Source organism: Arvicanthis niloticus, chromosome 26 (assembly GCF_011762505.2).
Source record: "Arvicanthis niloticus isolate mArvNil1 chromosome 26, mArvNil1.pat.X, whole genome shotgun sequence".
In the NCBI taxonomy this organism is placed as follows: Eukaryota; Metazoa; Chordata; class Mammalia; order Rodentia; family Muridae; genus Arvicanthis; species Arvicanthis niloticus.
In genome coordinates, this window is record NC_133434.1 from 29,598,782 (window position 1) to 29,604,323 (window position 5,542).

Genomic DNA, 5,542 nt, shown 5'->3' on the forward strand with positions numbered 1-5,542 from the left:
AGCACATCTTAGTCCTCTGGGTCTAAGGGCAGTTGGGAATGCTGTGTGTTTGCCCAGCTGGGGCCAAGAATGGGTGTGGCCATGTGGCAGGAGGAGGTGGTTTGGGCAGAAAGCACTGGCCATGGTCAGGGGAGCTTCGTGCACCACACTGAGAGCTGGACGTGAATTCTCAAGGCCAGAGAGGTGGCTTGCCCCTCTGCTATTTTTCTTCCAGAATATTTTTCTGGCTATGAGAATGAGTCAAGGAGGATGGATAAGGAGGGCATCAGCTCCTGGCAGTCAGGAAGAAAAGTCTGTCTGTCTGTCTGTCTGTCTGTCTGTCTGTCTGTCTGTGTCTGTGTCTGTGTCTGTCTGTCTGTGTCTGTCTGTCTGTGTCTGTCTGTCTGTGTCTGTCTGTCTGTCTGTCTGTCTGTCTGTCTGTGTCTGTCTGTCTGTGTCTGTCTGTCTGTGTCTGTCTGTCTGTCTGTCTGTCTGTCTGTGTCTGTCTGTCTGTGTCTGTCTGTCTGTCTGTGTCTGTCTGTCTGTCTGTGTCTGTCTGTCTGTGTCTGTCTGTCTGTGTCTGTCTGTGTCTGTCTGTCTGTCTGTCTGTCTGTGTCTGTGTACATGTGTGCATGCGTGCATGTGCACTTTTTATAGGAGCCAGGGGCCACCTCAAATATTGTTCTTCTGGTTCCGCCCACTTTCGTTTTGAGACAGGCGCTCTCACTGGCCTGGAGCAAGGGGACCAGAGAGCCCCAGGGATCTGCCTGTCTCTGCCTCTGTCTGTCTGCAGCCTTGGGATCGCAGCCCCCCCCCCCACACACACACACACACCTTGCTTTTTCTATGTGTGCTCAGGGTAAGCACTTAGGGCTCCCCAGCCCACCCATTGTGCTTTCCCGTCAGCGTTTCCTTCACCTGGTGATCTGTTGATGGAGGCTTAGCTCACTTCTTATCTTGGCTGCTGCTGCAATAAACAGCACTGAGGTCTCTTTCATATACAGATTCCATTTCCTGCGGTTGTCCACCCACAGGTGGTCTCTCTGCCTCAGCCCTGTGTTAACTTTCTGAGCCCTTTTTTACTCTCTCTTCCATCCCACCAGCACTTGCTCTCTTTGATCTGTTAGCAGCCATTCTAACAGGTGTGGGACTAGATCGTTCCTCATGGTTTTAGTGATGAGGGGGATTTTTAAATTACACTTATTTATTTAAGTGTGTGGGGCTCAGAGGACAACTTGTGGGAGTCAGCTCTTTCTACCCACTATGTGAGTCACACGGACCAAACTTGGGTCATCCGGCTTGGCTACGCGTGCCTTTACCAATGAGCCAACTTGTGCGCATGCTTCGTTGTTAGTTTGGTTGTTGTTGTTTTAAATACACCCATTGGACATTTGTTTGGCTCCTTTTGAGCAGTGTTTATCCACATCCTTTGGCAAGCTTTTTTAATGTGCATTGGTGTTTTGCCTGCATGTATGTCTGTATGACAGTGCCGCATCCCCTGGAACAGAAGTTACAGACAGTTGTGAGCTACCATGTGGGTACTAGAAATTGAACCCAGATCCTCTGGAAGGAAGAGCAGCCACTTCACCACTGAGCCATCTCTACAGTCCCTCCTTTATCCAGTTTTCACTGGATATTTGTTTTCTTACAACTGGGTTACTTGAGCTCCTTATGCATTTTGGGGTATCAACTCCATTTCACACACGCAATTTGCAAACACCAGTTTGTGGGGTTATGCCACCACTCCATTGGTTGCTTTCCTGCTGTAGAACCTTTGAATCTGGGACAATGCCATGTTTGCTTTTGCTTCCTGGGTCTTCATTCCCTGTTCTAAAATCCACTGCAGGGCCACTGTGTGAGGGGGTGCATTTTCCCAGTGGATTTACATCTTTTTAACCAATCTCAAATGCTTGTGTGTGTTATGAGATAAAGACCTGTGCTCATTCTTCTCTGTGTGACCTGTGTGAATGGGCTGCTCTTTCTAGTAATTGTTTGGGGGCACCTTTCATGAAAAGCAAATGATTTTAAGTTTTTTTTTTTTTTTTTTTTTTTTTTTTTTTTTTTTTTTTTTTTTTTTTTTTTTTTCACGGATTTGTTTCTGGGCATTCTGTGCATTGGTCTCTGCCACTGTTATTGTGACAGTGCTGTGTCGTTTTGATTACTGTAACTTTGTAGTATAGTTTAAGCTGAGGTACTACAATGCTTGTAGCTGCTTTGCTCTTTGTAATCAAAACTGCTTTGAATGGAGTCTTTGTGGTAACATGATTTTTAGGACTTTCCCCCCTATTTTTGTAAAAATTGTCATTAGAAATTTGAAAGGGGCCGGGCGGTGGTGGCACATGCCTTTAATCCCAGCACTTGGGAGGCAGAGGCAGGCGGATATCTGAGTTCGAGGCCAGCCTGGTCTACAGAGTTAGTTCCAGGACAGCCAAGGCTATACAGAGAAACCCTGTCTTGAAAAACAAAAAACAAAAAAAAAACAAAAAAAAAAACAAAAAAAACAAAAAAAAGAAAAAGAAATTTGAAAGGAACAACACTGACTGTAGATTTGGGTAGTGTGGATATTTTAAGGATATTAATTCTTCCAATCCATGAATATGGGGTATCTTCATTTACTTGTTTCTTCTTCTTCTTCTTCTTCTTCTTCTTCTTCTTCTTCTTCTTCTTCTTCTTCTTCTTCTTCTTCTTTTTCTTCTATTTCATTCATCAATGTCTTATGGTTTTCAATGTATAGATCTTTTACCTCTCTTGTTAAATGTGTTCCTAAGTATTATTCTCATTTTATAGATTATTTTCTGTATGAGTGTTTTGCCTGCACGTGTCCATGTATATCCACACACAAGCTTGGTGATCATAACAGCCAGAAGAGAGACCCCTAGACCAGGATGGTGTCTGTGGGTGACAAGGGTGAAGGTGTTCTTGGGTATTTGCACAGAGATGGTGCATGTGCTATGGGTCAAAGCAGGACTGGGTATAAGGAAAGATATGTGGGAAGTTTTCCAACAAGAAGAATCATGGGTCAAGAATGAGCAATGGCTGAGGGGTCAGAGAGTTCAGGCTAGTCCATCTATCCTGAGGTAGGACACCAAGTACTGCAGCTAGGCAGAGACATATATCGGTAGGCGACAGCAGCAGGTGTCTATGGGAGAACCTTTGGGTAAAATGCAGGAGTTGAGACTGCTCTCCCATGACCCACTGGGTCACTAATGCAACGTCACGCTCTTTTTAAAAGTTCTTAATTTTATGCTTATGGGTTTCTGGCTGCATGGATACTTGTGCGCAATGTGTGTGCCTGGTGCCAGCAAAGGACAGGAGAGGGCATCAAAGCCCCTGGAACTGGATATTGCAGACTATTGTGAGCCGCTCTGTGGGTATCAGGAATCTAAGTCAGGTCCTTTGGGAGAATAGCCAGTGCTCTTAATCACCGAGCTGTCTCAGCCGACCCAAAGCCATACTCAAAATATAAGAGTTGGTCCTACATCAAGGGGTTCACTAGTCTTTAATTCCAGCACTCGGGAGGCAGAGGCAGTTGGATTTCTGACTGGAGGCCCAACCAATCAACAGGGTGAGTTCCAGGACAGCCATGACTATCTTTAGGGCTGGAGATGGCTCAGCAGATAAAGGCAATGGTGGGTTTGATCCCTAGGCCCCACATGGTAGAAGGAGAGAAGCAGCTTGGTAAGTTGTCCTTGGTTGTGGGTTAGTTGCCTGTCTGTTGCCATTGTGATAGAAACCATGACTAGAAGCAACTTACGCCAGAAAGGGTTTATTTTGTCTTACTGTTCCAGGGGGTAAGAGCCCATCATGGTGGGAAATGCAGCCATCAGTGGCAGGCAAGGTGGCTGGAGCAGGAGCCTGAGAGAGTACAGCTTTAACTTCAAGCCCCAAAGCAGAAGGGCAAAACCTAACATGAGATGAGAATGTGAACTCTTCACTTCACTCTCCAGTGATGTGTTTCCTCCAGCAAGGCCACGCCTCAGAAGCCTTTCCAAACAGCTTCACTAACTGGGGACCTAGTGGTTCAAATGCTGAAACCTAGGGGAGGAATTCTCATTGTCAACACAGGCCTCAGGACGTGCTATACAGCGCCCATGCAAACCTTCCTCACAAAGGGAGAGAGAGAGAGAGAGAGAGAGAGAGAGAGAGAGAGAGAGAGAGAGAGAGAGAGAGATATTCTTTAGTAGAGATAGGCTGTGTGTGAAAAAAAGGTAAAGGGTGGTGACCTTGCCTTTGGATATGGTACTTAAAACTGTGTGCCCATCTCTTATTCGCAGAAGAGCTGGCAGCACCACCTGAGAGTGACATCAGACTTCATGTCACGCCCACAATTGGAGATCTTCAGGTTAAAAAAAAAACTGCTCTTTAAATATGTTAGGGGTAAGTCTTGTCTCATCCAACTAGTTTCTGAAAGGCAGGGATATGGGCCATGGGGTACCCTCATGTCTCTTTGATGGTTGTCTCAGGGTTCCATGTGGGCCTCATATACCTGTGCCTCTTAGGCTGTTCAGAACACCTGCATTCCCTAGAGGCATTGCCCCAGGTCAACCCAGGCTAGCCTAGGCATATTCTTCCTTGTCAGAGCCTAGGGCCTCCAGATCCTGTCTCTTCTGAAGACTTCTGTTCATCCTTTGGAGCCCCAAGAGTGAGTAACACTCTTGGTTTAAGAGTGGTAACTACCACATCTAGTATTCCACAAGCCAGTGATGCAGCATACGTAGCCTGTTGGCCATCTGTCTGAGCTAGAGGCCGTTCCAAATCTCTTTCAGCCATTGACCTTTTTGGGTAGGGACTATGAGGGTGGCCCATGTGCCACTCTCAGCGGCTAGTGCATCCTTGATTCCCAGGGAGAACGACTGAAGTCATAACATGAGGTCAGCAAGACTGCATTTCCCTTTTGGGATCTCAGGCCCTTCACAGGATCAAGTGTGTGGAGGGACGGGTCTGTAGGAGGGCACAATGCTTGCTCTGTTTCCCCGCGAGGTGCCCCACTTCAGGGTAAGGCATGCCTTGTGCAAAATGCCTCTAGGTTCTTCCTCATTCAAGAATGATGAACATGGAAAGGGGCCAACAGAAGATGGTGCAGGTCTTGTTGGGCAACACACAGGGTGTAAAGAAATGTCTATGTTGGCAGCATGCTGACACGCAGGCCTTTGGCCAGGCCCTCTGTGGAAATGGCTGCTGAGACTGCATAGAACAAGCCTGACTTTATTAAGTCTATCTTATAGATAAGCAACGGGACCTGAAAGTTTGCCACCTTGCCTGAACGCAGGCTGCCGCTCTGTCTCCTCCCTCTAAGGTTAAGGCCACCCTAGCATGTGGGGTGATGTTTGCCTTGGCACTCAGCAGATGGTCTTGCGCCTACTTGCATAGTCCAGTCCAACTGTAGATTACCCTCCCACACATCCCACCTGAAGGTCCAGCCAAGATCCACGTCCCTCGCTGCTGCTCGGTTGGGCCCAATCCCTTCTCCTCATATGTTTCAGGCTGGCTCTAAAACAGCAGGCTGGCCTTTGAGCCTGGCTGTGTGCTCTGGGAACTAGGCTCTGTGCCTGGCTATGTGCTC